General features: G+C 38.7%; 1 long non-coding RNA gene across 1 annotated transcript in view; it reads right to left on the bottom strand.

Annotated features, from left to right (window-relative positions):
- Window positions 1–1637: 1637 nt before the first annotated feature.
- LOC145716577 (uncharacterized) overlaps window positions 1638–17284 on the bottom strand; it is a 90142-nt gene continuing 74495 nt past the window's right edge. The window contains exons 2-3 of the long non-coding RNA XR_014139366.1: window positions 6225–6354; window positions 1638–4582 (exon numbers count right to left, since the gene is read on the bottom strand). This is a non-coding gene — a long non-coding RNA (uncharacterized LOC145716577). The remainder of the gene's footprint in view (window positions 4583–6224; window positions 6355–17284) is intronic.

Consider the following 17284-nt stretch of genomic DNA (forward strand, 5'->3'; position numbering starts at 1 on the left):
TTAATGTTAACTTTTTAATTTAGGACAATGTTACATTTACAGAAAACTGTGAAGATAGTAGAGTTCCCATATGCCCCATACCCAGCTCCCCTATTAGTAACATCTTACATTACTATGATACATTTGTTATAATTAACAAACCAGTATTGAAAAATTATTAACTTTATTCAGATTTCCTTTTTTTTAAAGATTTTTTTTAGAAGATTTTATTTATTTGACAGAGAGAGACACAGCAAGAGAGGGAACACAAGCAGGGGGAGTGGGAGAGGGAGAAGCAGGCTTCCCGCTGAGCGGGGAGCCTGATGCAGGGCTCGATCCCAGGACCCTGAGATCATGACCTGAGCCGAAGGCAGACGCTTAACGACTGAGCCACCCAGGTGCCCTGTCCTTTGTTTTTATCTAAAATTTTTTTTCCTGTTCCAGGATCTCATCCATATTGCATCTAGTTGTCTCCTAAGGCTCCTAATATTTTCCCAAACTTTGTTTTGAAGACCTTGACAATTTTGAGGAATCCTGTTCTGGTATTTAATCAAATGTCCCTCAGTTGGGGACAGGGGATTTGTCTCATCCTTTCCTCATGATTAGATTGGGTTATGTGTTTTTGAGAGGAAGACCAAAGAGGTGAAGTGTCGTTTTCATCACATCATCTCAAGGGTACATTCTATGCACACATGACTTATCACTGTTCATGTAACAGGAGCATTTTTTTTAAAAGACTTTATTTATTTATTTTAGAGAGAGAGAGTACGCATGAATGGGGGTAGGGACAGAGGGAGGGGGAGAGAATCCCAAGCAGACCCTGCACTGAGCGTGGAGTCGACGCTGGGCTTGATCTCATGACCCCGAGATCATGACCTGAGCAGAAACCAAGAGTCGGATGCTCAACTGACAAAGCCACCCAGGCACCTCTAACAGGAGCACTTTTAATGTTAACTCTGAACTGGAGCAGGTATTGAATGTCAGGAATTAAGAAGATTTTACCCTCCATATGTGGTATATTTCAGTGGAAATTTAAAAGGGACATATTAGTGAACTATCAGTATTCATGAACCACATGAATACCTATCTGATGATTATTTTTAAAAAATATTTTATTTATTTATTAGAGAGCGAAAGAGAGCAAGCACACGAGCAGGGGAAGGGCAGAGAGAGAGAGGGAGAAGGAGAAGCAGACTCCCCACTGAACAGAGATCATGACCTGAGCCAAGGCAGATGCTTAACCGACTGAGCCACCCAAGTGCCCCGATGATGATTTTTTACAAGGAAAAAGATGTTGGTCTTTCTTCTTACAAAAAAAGAAGTGGTAAAAAGTGGACAAGGGGAAGAATGAAACATATTTGAGCCCAGTTCCAGTTGTAAATGGGTCCAGTTCCTCAAACTGGTTTTTGTTAACATAATCTGCAAAAAAACCTCAAGCAGATCTTGAAACCAAAAGTCTAGAACCGAGGGCTCCATTCATTGAGAAATCAATTATTAAATAATGTGAGAGATTTTGGAGTTTCTCCAATAATTGTTCTAGGGTATATATCTTCAGGAACTAGCTAAACTCTGTGGCTCACTTGTTCAGCAGGGTATTGGTTTTAAAAATAGAAATTAAGAAAAATATCATGGCAAAATGAGGACAATCATAAATTTTTATACTTTCAGCATATAAGATCTTCACCTCATTTGTGTCCAGGTCTTGATACAGTTTGTATAACCATTATACTTCTAGACCCTCATGCCTCAGAAGTTATGTCTTTGGTTACTTTAGCAAGACTGGACCATGCTTATGGCATGGGCTCCAAAGTCACCCACTTGAGTAAATGGAGTGAAAATGAGCATGAAGGACTAAAATGCATTCCTGATGCTCGCGTAGACAAATTCCAGGTTGTTGAAGGGCCCAGTTAGGAATCTTCTGTTTGGAATGGTGGGAGAAGAATCTGAAAGGAAGCGTATTAGTTTGCTAGGGCTACCATAACAAAGTTCCACAGACTGGGTGGCTTAAACAACAGAAATTTATTCAAGTCCTGGAGGCTAGAAGTCTGAGATCAAGGTGTGGGGAAGGTTGTTTCTTTAAGGTTTCTCTCCTTGGCGTGCAGGTGGCCATCTTCTCCCTCTGTCTTCACATGGTCTGTGCATGTCTGTGTTCTAATCTCTCCTTACACGGAGACCAGATATACTGGATTAGGGGCTACCCTAATGACTTTACTGAGCTTTAATTACTTCTTTAAAGTCCCTATTTCTAAATACAGACATATTTTGAGGTATCAGGAGTTGGGACTTCAACATAAAAATTTTGGAGGGACGCAATTCAGCCCATAACAGGAAGGGTAAAGGATCTGGTAAAGGAGGTGCATTTTATCCTCTAGACCTTGGTTTCTAGGAGTCTGGAAAGACTGACATTTGGTGCTTACTTTTGGCTATTTCAGGGGATTCTTACAAGAGAGAAAAATGTGAAAGACAGCACTTGACGTGTGAAGAAAACGTGCTGTGTAATATGGCTTTGTCAGGAGCCCATTCCCGGAAGTTACCTGTGGTGTTTGCACAGCTGTTCTGTCATTGTCCACATCAGCAGCCTGAAGGCTGATTTCCTGGTGAATTTTCACCTAATTTTCTTTACAACGGCTTTATAAGTGATAGTTTCATTTCTGCACTTTAAAAAAATGCATCAGCCAGAATGCTGATTAATTTACAATGAGAAATATAATCATCTAGTGGACTGGATACTTTCAGCCTCTTGACCAGCATGCACTTTCCCTGCAGGTAAATCCAAGCGGGAAGCCAAATTATCATCAGAAGGCGGCTTGGTGAGCATGGAATCAGGCCAGGGGAGTTAGTTATGAGATTTGGCATTCCTGTGTTTTTTATTCTTTACACCAAGCAGCACTGAGCAGCATAGACATACCACATGGGGCTGGCTGCCTCTGCCCTCTGACTTTCCATTGTTCCCTCTTGTCAACTCCTCATCACGCAGGACCCAGCTCAGCCATCTCTTCCTCTGAAAAGCCTTAATTTCCCCAGGCAGACGCAGTCCTTCTTCTTCCTTACCCCTGTAGCACTTTGTGCTGTGTGTATTTTGCATCCTCTGTTGTGGTTATTTATTTGCTCACCTGTCTCCTCACTAAGCTCTGAGAAACTTGAGTGAAGGGGCTTTTTATTGTGTACAGCACTTGGCAAATGGTCTGTGTTCAATCAATACTCAACTGATCAATGGAAGTAATAATTATGATAATTTACATTATGCTATAATCTGTTTTTGTTTTTGCTCTATAGTTTTCAAACACTTTCCAGTAAGTTATTCATCAGGCACGATCTTATGCTAATAGCTGTGAAGTGACATAGGCAAATGAAAACATGCTTATAGGTCAAACGATTTATCTAACTCTCGATCAATGAATTCACTTTCCACCAACCCTATTTATCTTTTGACTGGAATCTTACCTCCCTCTGCCCTCGCCATCCTTGCCCATGCTTGTGCCTCCATCTTACATCCTTAGTTTGCCTCTTCTTCCCTTAGGATCCCATGGCCCTTTGAATGCACGGTGTTCTCCTTCTAAAGGGACGGCTCCAGCCCCATTTACTGGGGAGAGTTCAACACTCCCCAACAATCTTCTCCCCTCTTCTCAGGACCCATCCCTCCTCACACATCTCCCTTCCAATTTCTAGGTCAAACTCCCATTCCCTCAGAAATCTAGTCTTAAGAAGAAAGCAATGTGATTAAATTTCATTGATATTAAGATGTTAATAACCTCCTAGGGGTATTTGCATCTTAAAATTTTAAGAGTGAATTCCTTACAGCACAGTTCTGGAAGCAGGTTATATCTAACCATATTGGCATCTCTCTCTCTCTATATATAAGTGTGTGTGTGTGTGTGTATGTTTGATTGTGTTAACTCTATATTTGGTAAAATTGCCTGGGCCTTTAGAAGCTATTTCTTTATTTTTAAAAGAAATTTCTATACCTTGCAGTCCAGATGCTACTATGAAGGAGTTCTTCAGAAGATCAGCAACTAGTCATTATAACCTTTAGGGAGACACAGCGCTTCATGGATGAATCATTAGTTCTGAGCCCAGAGAACAAATCTGAAGGACCTTTTCATATCTTATAATTAAATACATTCTGCAGCTTGAAGATAAACATGCTGATCTGACAGTGAGTTAAGGAGGTTTATCAGCATTTGTGCACCTGCAGCGTTACACTAAAAGACATGACTTCATTAAAACTCACTGTGCTTGTGAGAACAATGAGGAATGGTCGTAGGTGTAAAAAAGAAAGACACTACTAGACGGTGGCTGTAAGCTCATCTTTGAAGGGATGAACTCATTCTATCCGACATGTCCAGCTGTGCAAACAGCAGCACTGAGTGAGCTGCAGTTAGCTGTACTAATACACAGGATTAGAACAGAGGCTGGGCCATATATAAATGTTGTGAATGCTTAATATACTTGAACGCTATGAATGCTGCACAGAGGGGGAATGAGAGCCCCAGAACTGACAGAAGATATTTTGCTAACTGTCATGAAAGGAGATTGTATTTTCAGGGTCTTCTAAGAACATTTCTCTTGCCAGAGACTTTTTGGCTTTTGAGGCCAATGTTACCTAGGATGAGAAACAATACAAAACATCAATCTCTCAAAAACTCCATAGGGATATAACAAGGGTTGCCACAGTTACCATTGTTCTTTCATAAAATCTCAGAATGAGGAAACTGTGTGTGTGTGTGTCTTTGGACTTTACGTTCAATAACATCTCAGGTTACAGAACACATAGATGGGTGGTCCAGATAGGCATTAGCAGTGGGACACTAAGAGTTCAGACAACAGGGACACAGAGCCTGAGCTAGAAGACCCAGTCATGAAGGTACTAAGGAGTGGGCTGAAAGGAACAGAATTCCAGTTCTAGAAGCCTCGGCAATAGATAGAGGGGTCCAGGGGCAAGACAGACCTTGACACTCTGCTGACCTCATCTGAGGATGCCTTGGTGGGAATGAATTCTCTCTATGCTCCCTACCCCGGAGGAAGCTGTGGGTAGACTGAGCTAAGCTGAGCCCCTTCATAGGGCAGAAGGGGGAGAGTGCAGTTCAGGGAACCCAGCAAGTTCCAAACATCTGTAGACTCATCCCCAACCCTCTTGGCACTGCCATAGAAACTGAAGAATGGAGTACTCACTAATTCCTCCTTTCTTATTTCCCTAAGACCTCAAAATGATAGTTATCTTTGAAACTTTTCTGAGTAGTGCAGAATATATGTAGGTTGATTTCTCTTAGGAGCTGAATACTGTGGGTTTTGCTCATGTTCTAGGACCGTAACCTCTTTAAGAGGTGGTCCAAAACATCACTCTTCCACATTTGATGTATATTTAATATAATATACTTAGTGATTCTAGAAGACTAGGAGTACTTCTGAAAATTCCACTGCAGTCTCTAATTACACTTTTTAAAAAATTTTTGTCAATGTCACACAAAACTTAAACCACCTTTTTGTTTTTTTGGTAGAGTGTATGGCAAGGGCTAAAACAATCTGTTTCTAAAGAAAGTTTACTGATAAAATGTGAGCATGAGATAGAGTCAGAGATGATGGGAAGGATACAATTCCATGTTGCAAATCATCACAGTGTTCTTTTAAAAAATATGGGTAAATTCTCGAGTGAACATCACATATGCATAGTTGGTGTCTAGATAAACTATAAACTCCTTTAAGAATGTTATTTGCTACTTTTACATCCCCTATCAACCTAACACAATACTCAGTATAGTATATAAATGTGAAACACACATAACCAGCACAATACTTAAGTATGCCCATGAATTTCTCTAAGGCACATCACACTTAGTCAACCCCCTCGGCAATGTATCCAGGCTTGTCCATTTCCTGCATCGCAGATAATATAGCTCAGGATTTATTGGCATGTTGGTCAATAAGTTACTGAAGTTAATCTCCATTTAATGAATCAACAGCAAGAGAAAGAGACAGATGACAAGTGTTCAATTTTCAGAAATCTCTTGCCCAATCTGTCTCTCTTCCTCCTTTCTTCCTAATTATTGATTTAACGTATGAGCCCCTCCTCCCAATTCTTCAGCCTGCACCCCTGGGAGTTCAGCCTTTTAAAGATGTTCTCATTAGAGTCAATAATTCACCGTGGCATATTATATAGTGCCCTGAATATCTATAAAGCTGTTCTTTCATGTTGTACATCCTGGGGTGTTCAAATAATTAATTTGACTAACTATAAAGAACAATACCTTCTACTGTGAGTGGTATTAATGTACTATCCACAGAGGCACATGTATAGACGTGGCTGGGAGACAAGCTCTGCAGAAGAATTTCTCAAGAGGATTTTAATGTGGGAGTCAAGTAGTTCTGTTCTTGGATCTATATGGAGACATAAAACACAGTGTAACTGTGATGTGGAATTAGTCAATTACCGATTGACCCAAATACTTTCTTTGGGCACTTTTTCTTCCTTCTAATTTTTTTTTAAAGATTTTATTTATTTGACAGAGAGAAACACAGCGAGAGAGGGAACACAAGCAGGGGGAGTGGGAGAGGGAGAAGCAGGCTTCCCGCTGAGCAGGGAGCCCGATGCAGGGATCAGGACCTGAGCCGAAGGCAAGCGCTTAACGACTGAGCCACCCAGGCACCCCTCTTCTAATTTTTAAGAGTAAAAGAACTCTTAGAAATAGTTTACTTTATGTCATTAAAAATGCTTGCTTGAAATAAAGCATTCCAAAGACATAATACTGAGACCCAGGAAAAGATCCCAGGGTTTTGTCTCTCACATTGATTCAGAACTGTTCTGGTTTCAAAATAGATTATTTGTATGAAAGTTAAAGACTTTTAATTAATTCATATTAATGAAGACTATTCATAATCCAACTTGGCTTCCTAAAAAAGGTAATAACAACATGCACATTAACATTTTAATTATTGATAAGAAAAATGCACACTCCAATTTAGTTTGTGGTGAATTAGTAATTAGATAAATAAAACAGTATCTTTTAAATTTCTGTGGTATAATTAAGAGTCAGGGGTACCAGATTCCGATTCCAGCTCTGCCAATAACTAATTAGGTAACTTTGAGTAAATCATTTAACTTAACCTAGGCTGTTTTCTCAAGCCTATAAGATAGAGATGAGTTCCTTCCAGCGCTAGTATTCTATATTTCTATTTATGACCATCACTTAGACATTCAATGAATGAATCATTCACTAAATTGGAGTAGAAAAATTCAACAGCCACCATTTTTATTCTTGAATAAATCCTCCAGGCAGGAGATATTTATGGAGCCAAGAGATGAATGAATTGTTGTCAAAATATTTATATTCCCTTGTGAGGAGTGGTTCTTAGGCTGATATTCTTGCTTTATAGGAAACTGACTCAGGAAACCTAAGCTAGAATGTAGATCTATTCATTTCTAGGTCACAGTGTGAAAATTTCTATTGGAAAGCTGGGAACAGTTCTTTTTTATATTTTTCCAGCTTTACTGAGATATAATTGATATAAAACACTGTGTAAGTTTAAGGTATATAACCTATATATTACAAAATGATTACCACCATAGTGTTAGCTAACACTTCCATTACCTCACATAATTACCATTTCTTTTTTGTGGTGAGAACATATAAAATCTATTCTCTTAGCAACTTTCTAGTATATAATATGGCAATATTAACTATAATCACCATGCTGTACATTAGATCTCCAGAATTAACTCACTTTATAACTGAAGTTTGTACCCTTTGACCAGCATCTCCCAATTTCTCCTACCCCTAGCCCCTGGCAACCAATTTCTTACTCTGTTTCTAGGAGTTCAACTTTTACATATAAGTGAGATCATACAGTATTTGTCTTTCTCTGACTTATTTCATTTAGCATAATGCCCTCAAGATCCATCCATGTTGTTGCAAAGACAGGATTTCCTTCTTTCTCGTGGCTGAGTAATACTCCATTGTGTGTATATTTATCCATTCATCCATTGATGGACAGGTAGGTTGTCACCATACCTTGGCTATTGTGAATAATGCTGCAGTGAACATAGGAGTGCAGATATCTTTTTATCTTATTTTCATTTCCTTTGGATATATACCCAGAATAAGGATTTATGGATTATATATTAGTTTGATTGTTATTTTTTTGAGTGCTCTCCATACTGTTTTCCATAGTGGCTGTGCCAATTTACATCCCCAACAGTGCAAAACTGTTTCTGGGAGCAGTTCTTCAGTCAAAAGCACAGACCTAGAATCACAGTAGCCACAAACTTCAGCCACACAAACCAACAGGGCAGGCAGTAAGCTGGTGGACAAAAGATGCTGCCTTAGAGATCAGACACACCAAAGTACACTACACCTAACCACCTGAGCTTATCCCCACCTGGTAACTCAAGCCACACCTCTTTGCTCCATCCTTGGATGCCATCTTGAATGAAAGCAAAGGACTGAAAAGGACTAAAAAATCTGAGACTGAACTTTCTTTTTTGGAGAGAAACTAAGCACTACTTCAACCAGATTAGACATATGTTTTTCTTTCCTGCCATCCAGCAGGTAGCAAAGACTTATTTAGTTATAGACAAAATAAAACAGGTTGCATTTCTAAATTTTTTGCATCCAAATGCATCCAAATGCATTAATTTTGTGTCCCTACTATACACAATTCCCTGCTGTGGCACAATCAATGATATAAAGACTGTATTTTACAGACTAAAACATTCCTCCAAATTTAACATTGGAATCTTAAACAAAGAAAGACAGTATTTCTCACACATTTTATCAAATTTGTCACTAAAAGTCCTTTGTCTCCAGGCATATCAGTCTGGGGACTATTCCTAAGAACCCAATTGGTACAACTTTTTGGAGTTAATAAAATTGTGTTCCCACTGGTTTCCATTGCTGTTTTGTGCACAATTCCCCACTGAGTATTTGATGAATTTCTATTCTTGGGGGCCCCAATTTTTTTTGTGAGTATGTTGAGGATCCATGTCTTGTCACAGGGAGGAAGATGATTTCCTCTGATAACATTTCCCTGGCACCTGAGGAGCTTATCACAGCCCTTTATTTGGCTGTTTCTGTTATGTTGGCATGGGTCCAGAGCCCTAGGAAAGAAAAGGTTGTGCTTTTATAGGGAACATTTTATTCCCTCTTGGGAAAAGTGAACATGACTCAATGTCAGGAAGAGAAATTCTTCATACAGATAAAGAGAATGAACATCCGCCTACCTCTTTTAATAGTTATAACACATTTAATGGTCCTTTTGTATTTTGTTTTCTTGGGGAACTCAAATTATTTTAGAAAATCTGATTTCTTGAAACCGGACCTGCTCCAACCTTTTTGTAAAGAGGGACTATTTTTTTCCTCCAAAGGACCTATGAGGTGGGGAGGGCCCAAACGGTGAGGTCCAGTTGAGTGTGGTGGAGGGTTGGTGAAAGGAAGATTTCTGAAATAAAGGTCCTGCATTGGGTGTGCAAGCTGAACTTTCTCCTTGTTGAAGAGGCTGAAAGGGGGATTTCATTGACTCCAATTCACCAGTTCCTATGGGCTCCAAGGACATCCCTACCCACCAGATTAGGGGCAGTAGCATATTTTGCCTTAACTTCTCCTCTTTAATGAAAACACATGTTTGCCAATGATCAAGGTAGATAATTATTTTTTGCTCCCTGTTTTCTTCGGATCCTAGTTTATGCCTACATGCTGAATGAAGATGCTTCCTGTTGCAGAGATTACTACCTGTCCTCCAAAATCTTTTTCTATATCATCTACCTTCCTTAGTAATTGAGCTCTCAATTTCTTTTGGAGAGGGCATACCACCCCAGAATACATATTATAACCCCCAACCTCCCTTATGGTTTTATGTGGCCACCTGATTCAGTTCTGGCCAATGGAATATAAATGGATAAACAACTTTTGGATATTGTTCTTAATGTGAGGAGGAAATATTTCTGCCCTCTGTCCTCTTTCTTACTGCCTAGAATGTGGATGTAATGGTTGGAGTTCCAGCAGCTATCATGGATCATAATCGTGGGAATGGAAGCCATACATGCAGAACAACAAGTTAAAAGAGGCTGGACATCCTGATACCATGAAGTTCCCGTATTATCTCTGGACCACCCATCTATGGACTTCTATATAACAGAGAAATAAACAACCATATTGTTTAATCCAGTTTTGTTTTTTATTTGAATTCTAGTTATAACCTAATTTTAACTGATATGGTCCTCCAAGCCAGCTGCCTTTACTCAGCTTTCAACCATAATTCTGTACAAAAGAAGACATACTTGTTTTCTACAACAGATAAATTCCTGAACTTTTTTTTTTTGGTAAATTTGAAGATATTTAAAATATAATAATAGGGGCTATAGTTTAAAGAAACCATATAGTAAGTTCTTTTATAAAAGATTTAGTTTTTTGTTATAAAAAGGTTTAATGATCTAAATCTTGAAACAGAAAAATACAACATTAGTGGCACTACTGGTAAGATATAAATTAGTCTAGTGTGGTTAACAGTATTGTACTAATGTTCTTTCTTTAGTTTTTATCATTGTACTACGGTTTTGTAGGACATTCACAGTAGCAGAAACTAGTTAAAGGTCATGGAGAAACTTGGTACATCTTTTTTTTTTTGTGGTAAAATATACATAAAATACAATTTATCATTTAAACCATTTTTAGTTCTGTGGCACTAGTACATTCATATTATTCTGCGACTATCACCATCATCCATCTCTTAGACTTTTTTTTCAAATTCCCAAACTAGAAGTCTGTACTCATTAAACACCAACTACCCCTTCTCCCCCATTCCTTCAGCCCCTGGCAACTACCATTCTACTTTCTGTGTCTATGAATTTGATTACTCTAGATATGTCACATGAGTATAATTATACACTATTTTGTTACTGGCTCATTTCATTTCATTTATAATGTCTTTAAGATTCATTCATGTTGTGGCAGGTATCAGGATTTCATTTCTTTTAAAGGCAGAATAATAATCCATTGTTTTCATGTTTTTGAGAAAGCTGTGATCATATTGCATGTAATGACATACAACTGCATTTGATTTTTTCACCTAACAGAATCCTTTCCCAGATTATTAATAATTTCTCCTAACATTATTTTAAATGGCTATATAATATTCTATTCAAGGTCAGGCATTTCCCACATTTAAAAAATTTTTTTAAATTTAATTTTATTTTTAGAGAGAGAGCATGAATGGGGGGGCAGAGAGAGAGAGAGAGAGAGAGAGAGAGAGAGAGAATCCCAAGCAGGCTCCACGCATAGCCCTGAGACTGATGCAGGGCTTGATTTCACTATCTTGAGATCATGACCTGAGCTGAAATCAAGAGTCAGACGCTTAACCTACTGAATCACCCAGTTGCCCCATTTCCCACATTTTAATTTTTTATTTAGAACATTTCCTGTTTTTCACTTTATAACCAACACTTTGCAAATCAATTTTGCACATAATAATTTTGGGTCCATTCTAGATTATTTGTAAATTGTTTGTTCCATGTCCTTTATCCATTTATCTCTTGAGGATCCTATTGTTTTTCTTACTAATTTATATAACTAAGATATAAATCCTTTAAAATAACAAAACAAATTGTCAACATTTATGCTTACATGATTGTAGATATACTTGCATTCTAAAACAAAAAAATAACTATTATAATAAAATGAATCATTTCATCATCTCAACGGAAAATTAGTTTTGGCCTTATGTGCACAGGATATTAGCAAATGGATTTAATTTTTTACTTAAAAAAACAAGTAGTTGATAATATTGAGTATCATAACTTTAGTGTTTTAGAATATTTGTATACAGCATGTGACCATAACACCGTTCTTAGCCAAGACTAATTTCTTTTATCAAGGGTGAAGATTTAGGAAAATTAGAAAGGGAAGCTCTCCTGCTCTGGAGGCAGTTATTCTGAAATCTTAAATATTATTATTTCAAAATGTTTCTATTTTCAGTTGAACAGAGAGGTCTAAAAGAAGATAAAAAAGCATAAAATTCTTTACTCTTGATCCTTTGAAACTGACAATTTCTATTGAAAAAAAATTTTAAAGATGTGCACACCACGGATAAACAAAAGAAACAGTTTTTGAGTGGAATCAGATTTTTCAAATGCAATGAAATGTTTAAAAGTTTAAGCAACTGTTAGAAATTTCCCCAAATGGAGGGAAAGGAGAATAATTGTGGAACTAATAAGCTACATATGAGGGTAGAAGGAAGAGAGACCAACTGGATGCTTCTTTGGGAAGCAGATTGCAACTCCACTTCCAGATGAGTGTATCCAGAGGGGACTCTAACTCCAGTTGCTCAAAGACACATAACTCAATGAAGTTAATCATCATGGTGATTTTTTATTTTGTTTGCATATTCAGGCTTTACCTGTGTGCATTTAGACTCTTTTCTTGATATGCTATCATTTTTCTCCTTTTCTGAAGTAACAAGATCTAAGAAAATTCTCCTCCACCCCCAATATTAACATCTTAATCCTAGCTCAGCTCCTGGAATAATATCTGGATTTAAGTACACCACTTTGGAGGGGTGCCTGGCTGGCTCAGTTGGTAGAGCATGCAACTCTTGATCTTAGGGTTGTGAGTTCCCCCATGTTGGAGGTAGATATTACTTAAAAAAGTATACCATTTGGATCTTCAAAAATATATATTTTTTTAGATTTTATTTATTTATTTGTCAGAGAGAGAAAGCGTGCACAAACAGGGAGAGCGGCAGGCAGAGGGAGAAGCAGGCTCCCTGCTGAGCAAGGAGCCCGATGCGGGACTCAATCCCAGGACCCTGAGATCATGATGTGAGCTGAAGGCAGACGCTTAACTGACTGAGTCACCCAGGTGTCCCTCAAAAATATGTTTGAAATAATATTAAAATATAGTACTAAAACTGAAAAATGTATGATGAACAATTTTTAAAATTTATGACATCAGTAGTAGTTCAGTAGTTCATCAGAGACACATGGAGAAAAATTTCTTTAATATAATAGACTTTCAGCAAAAGACTTCTAGGATAACAGAGGTGGGTACTGACCTAAAATAATATTAATAAAGTCATTTTAACATTTTTTAAAAAAAGATTTATCCATTTATTTTAGAAAAAGAGAGCATGAGTAGGGGGAGGGGCAGAGGGAGAGTGAAAGGGAGAGAGGCAGACTCCCTGCTGAACATGGAGTCCGATGCAGGACTTGATCCCACAACCCTGAGATCATGACCTGAGCCGAAATCACTTTTATAAATGAACACAGCTGGTACTATGAGTGAGATTAGGAGGATCTAAGTGAGACTGGGGATATGAAAAGTGCCCCTGAGAAAATGGCATTTCAGCTGAGGCCTTATTGGATGAGTAGGGCTTAGACACACAAAGAGTCAAGGGATGAATGATTTGGGCAAAGGGAGTAGCTTGTCCCAAAGGTCCTGGGGCAGGAATGAGCTTGTCTGGTTTGAGAATCTTAGGTTGGGAGCTTAGAGAGTTAGGGTAAGAATAATGGGAGCTGAGGCTGGAGAGAGGCAGGGCCAGAGTATGTAGGGCCCGGGAGGCCACATATTGTCAATGTAGGAAAGTCAGTGAAGACTCTACAGAGGACCTACATGATCTATAAGTATGACTGGAAAGATCCTTCTGGCTGCTACTCAGTAGAGGAGGGGCCAATAGAATTGGGAGGACCAGGGGGTAGGCCACCACAGCAGGTCAGGTGGGAGATGAAGAATGCTCAAATTAGGTATGAGCAGTGGGGAGAGAAAGACATGGCTGGATCAGAAATGTGTTTTGGAGGTAGAACTGACAGCACTAGATGATGGGGGTAGAAATGAGGGCAAGAGATGTCAGGTTTCAGGGATGACACAATGATAGATACATGCACCGGGCATTATTGGACCACTGAGGAGGTATAACCAACCCAGACTAGGGTAGAACAAACAGAGCTTCAGAAAAAGCTTGCCTGAGTTGAGAACCAGTCAGAGTTATCCAGGCAAGGAGAGAAGGTGTGAGTGAGGTGATGAAGGTTCCAGGGGGCACTTGGGCAAAGGCAGGGAAGGGAGTGTGTGTGTGTGTGTGTGTGTGTGTGCGTGTGTGTGTGTGTACCATAAATGGCTGTGGTTTTGTTGAATTATAAACTATGAGACAGGGAGAGATGTGAAATGAATCAGGAGAGTGGGCCAAAGACAGATACTGGAGGGTCTTGCAGGACACTTCAGGCGCCTGTATGCCATGAGAAGGCATGGTTTTAAGCAGGAGCATAACCTTGTCCAATTTGTAATTTACAGAGAGAACTGTAGCTATTTTGGAGGAGGTTGCAACCTCCTGTAAACCAGGCTTGAATTGGGGGTAATGACACCAAAGGTGGCCTGGAGTGGATACACTCAAGAAATGTAAAGGTAAAAAGTAAAATTGACAGACTTTGGTGACCCATCAGTTATGGCAGATGGGGAAGAAAAGGGAGTCAAAGTTGAAGCTGAGGTTTCTAGCTTGAGTGGCTGGATGGAGAACACAGGTTTGGAAAGTTTCGGGGTGTGTGTGTATGTGTAGAAGCATGATGAGTTCAGTATCTGTGTGCCCAGCAGACTGCTAGAAAACCATACAGAATACAAAAGGTCAAGAAAGCAACCAAACAATCCTTAAGTACCTAATTTGTGCAAGGTACTATAAGTGCTGTGAGCACTGTGAGTAGGAATTCCAAATCTCATTTATAGATGAAACAATGAAGTGCATGGGGAATTAGACTCTCTATGCTGAAGGTAACTTTACTCATAAAGGTGTAGAAGTAAAGGTCCCCAAGCTTATGAAAGAGCTCGTGGTGAGGGAGAAGTTGAAAAGCACACACATCACCTACTAGGATTAAATGCTAAGTTACAGGGTTAAAACAATGAGTAGTAAGGACATTCAAAAGCCTAAGAACAGAATGGATGGCATATTTGGGAACTCCTATGGGAAGTATGGTACCACTACTGAGGACTTCAGGGTCATTGCAAATGGTTTCTGGCTTGCATGTCGGGGTTGCAAAGGCTTTTAACCCCCTTCAGATGTGTTATATCCATCAAGATGAGAAACATAATCAGAGAGTATATTCTTGGTACTTTTCACTTGTATATGTTCCAGGCAAATAGTTAATTGTGCATTTTCATTTCAGAGGAAACCCCATTCCTTTAGGATGTCCAGTCTGATTCTCTTAACAGTTTCCATTGTTCCTAAGAACCTAACTTTTTTTGAATCAGAGGATGGCTACATAGGAAAATCACAACAGAGTTGAACAACTCATGTCCCTGGGCTGGAAAAATACATATAGTAGTATCAAAGCTCAGCAGTCATTTATACACAATGGCCCAAGCCACTGGACATGGGAAGAGTTCCTGCATAACTGATGGTGTTTGACCCAAACATGAGGGAGAGAGAGAGAGAGCCTACTTGACCACCATTTATCCCATCAGCAGAATTGTCACAGCTGACACTGGCCTGAAATCCTTGACTACCAAAGATCCCACTGGGATGGGGTATCTTGGCACCATAAGGATACTCAGCATCCAAAATGTGGATTATAATGACATTTCATTTTAAACACAGTTTATCAGTTCTGGAATGATTGGTGGCACAAGTAAGAATATCGGTAATCCTGGCTTTTAAATGCCAACAGTTTAATTCCGTAAGGGTCTTTTGTAAGCTTTAAATCCTGACCTTCTTAAATAAGTTTTTTCCTATGCTATATATTCTGTAGAGATAGAGTAAAATTAAAGGCTAAAATGAAGACAAAATGTCCTCTAGGACAAAGCCTACCTACTTGTTTCCATGTATTAGGTCGATGAATTTGCTGCTTTTATCGGTAAAAATATTTTGAATAGCAACAGTTTTATCTGGTTCAATCCAAAGTACTGAAATCATTGCAGAAAATCAACAGCCTACCTTATGAGCTTCACAAAAAGCTCTTCCTCAACTTCCTTTGGCAGTGCTTTCCATTATCTTGGAATTCATTCATTCGGGAACTTCTTACTACTGACCTGAATCCCTCTTGAATTAATTAAAGCCATTTTACTTCTCCTGTCCAGAAAGACCATTGAAAAGGACAGATTGTCATTGCTTATTCAAACCCCCTTCATCATTTTGAAGACTGTAATGAAGTGGCCAGTCTCCTTTCTCCAACTTAAATGAAGTCTCACTAGCTTTCCCTCAAGGACCTATCTCTTTCAATTTTTAGATTTTGGTAGCAAGGAGATACCAGGTACCCGAACTCAGGAAAGCACTTAATCGTTCTGGGACTCAGCTTCTTTGTTTGCAAAATGAGAATCTGGATTAATATCAAATGTGTTCCAACTGCTGCTCTGAAGAACTTTCTTAGGGGATTCTGGGAAGGGGCATGGTTTTCTCTCTCTTTCTTTCTGTGTGTGTGTGTGTGTGAGAGAGAGAGAAGGATTACTTCTGTTCTACTCTATTTTTTTTTAAAGATGTATTTATTTATTAGAGAAAGAGGGAGAGAGAGAGAGTGTGTGAGTGGAGGGAGGGGCAGAGGGTGAGGGAGAGAAAGGCAGAGAAGTAGACTCCCTGCTGAGCGCAAAGCGAGGTGGGGCTTGATCCCAGGATCCCAAGATCATGTGAGCTGAAACCAAGAGTTGGAGGTTTAACCGACTGAGACACCCATGTGCCCCTACTCTATTTTACTTACAACTACTTACAAATTTTTTTGAGTTACACATGCTATGGTCTCCTTTTCCTCCCATCCTTCCCTCTTCCCACTCATCTTCACTTGAGAATACACATATACACATACACACATTATCAAAAAAGAAAATATAGAATAGTCTGTTATAAATAGCATTTAAAACGTCTTAAATAAATTATCAAGCAAAATTCAAAAACATTTAAAAAATAAAATACTATGATTAATTTAAATATAAAAAATTCAAATAATTATAATTCATTAATATAGATAATGTCTACTGATGAAAGGGAAAATTCTTACAACAATCTCCAAAGATGCTGAAAGTGAATTCAATAATTTTAATGTTCATTCTTGATTTTAAAAATTAAATAGGACTAGATGGACATTTCCTTAGCCTGATATATATTTATATATCTCAACCAAGAAGACTGCCTGCCATATGACTAATAAGAAATCACTAGAAGCACTCCCAATAAAGTAAAGAACAAGGCAAAAACATCCAATGTTACTAAAATTGTCTAACATCGATCTGGAGTACTAGTCAATAATTCTGAGGAAGAATCAGATTGGAGACTTGAGCAGTCACAGAAAATCTTATTATAAAGCTACTATAATTAAGATACAAATGTAGTGATCTGAAGGGGTATGTTT

This window comes from Leptonychotes weddellii, chromosome 12 (genome assembly GCF_054177405.1).
Source record: "Leptonychotes weddellii isolate Sample4059 chromosome 12, ASM5417740v2, whole genome shotgun sequence".
NCBI classification, from domain to species: Eukaryota; Metazoa; Chordata; class Mammalia; order Carnivora; family Phocidae; genus Leptonychotes; species Leptonychotes weddellii.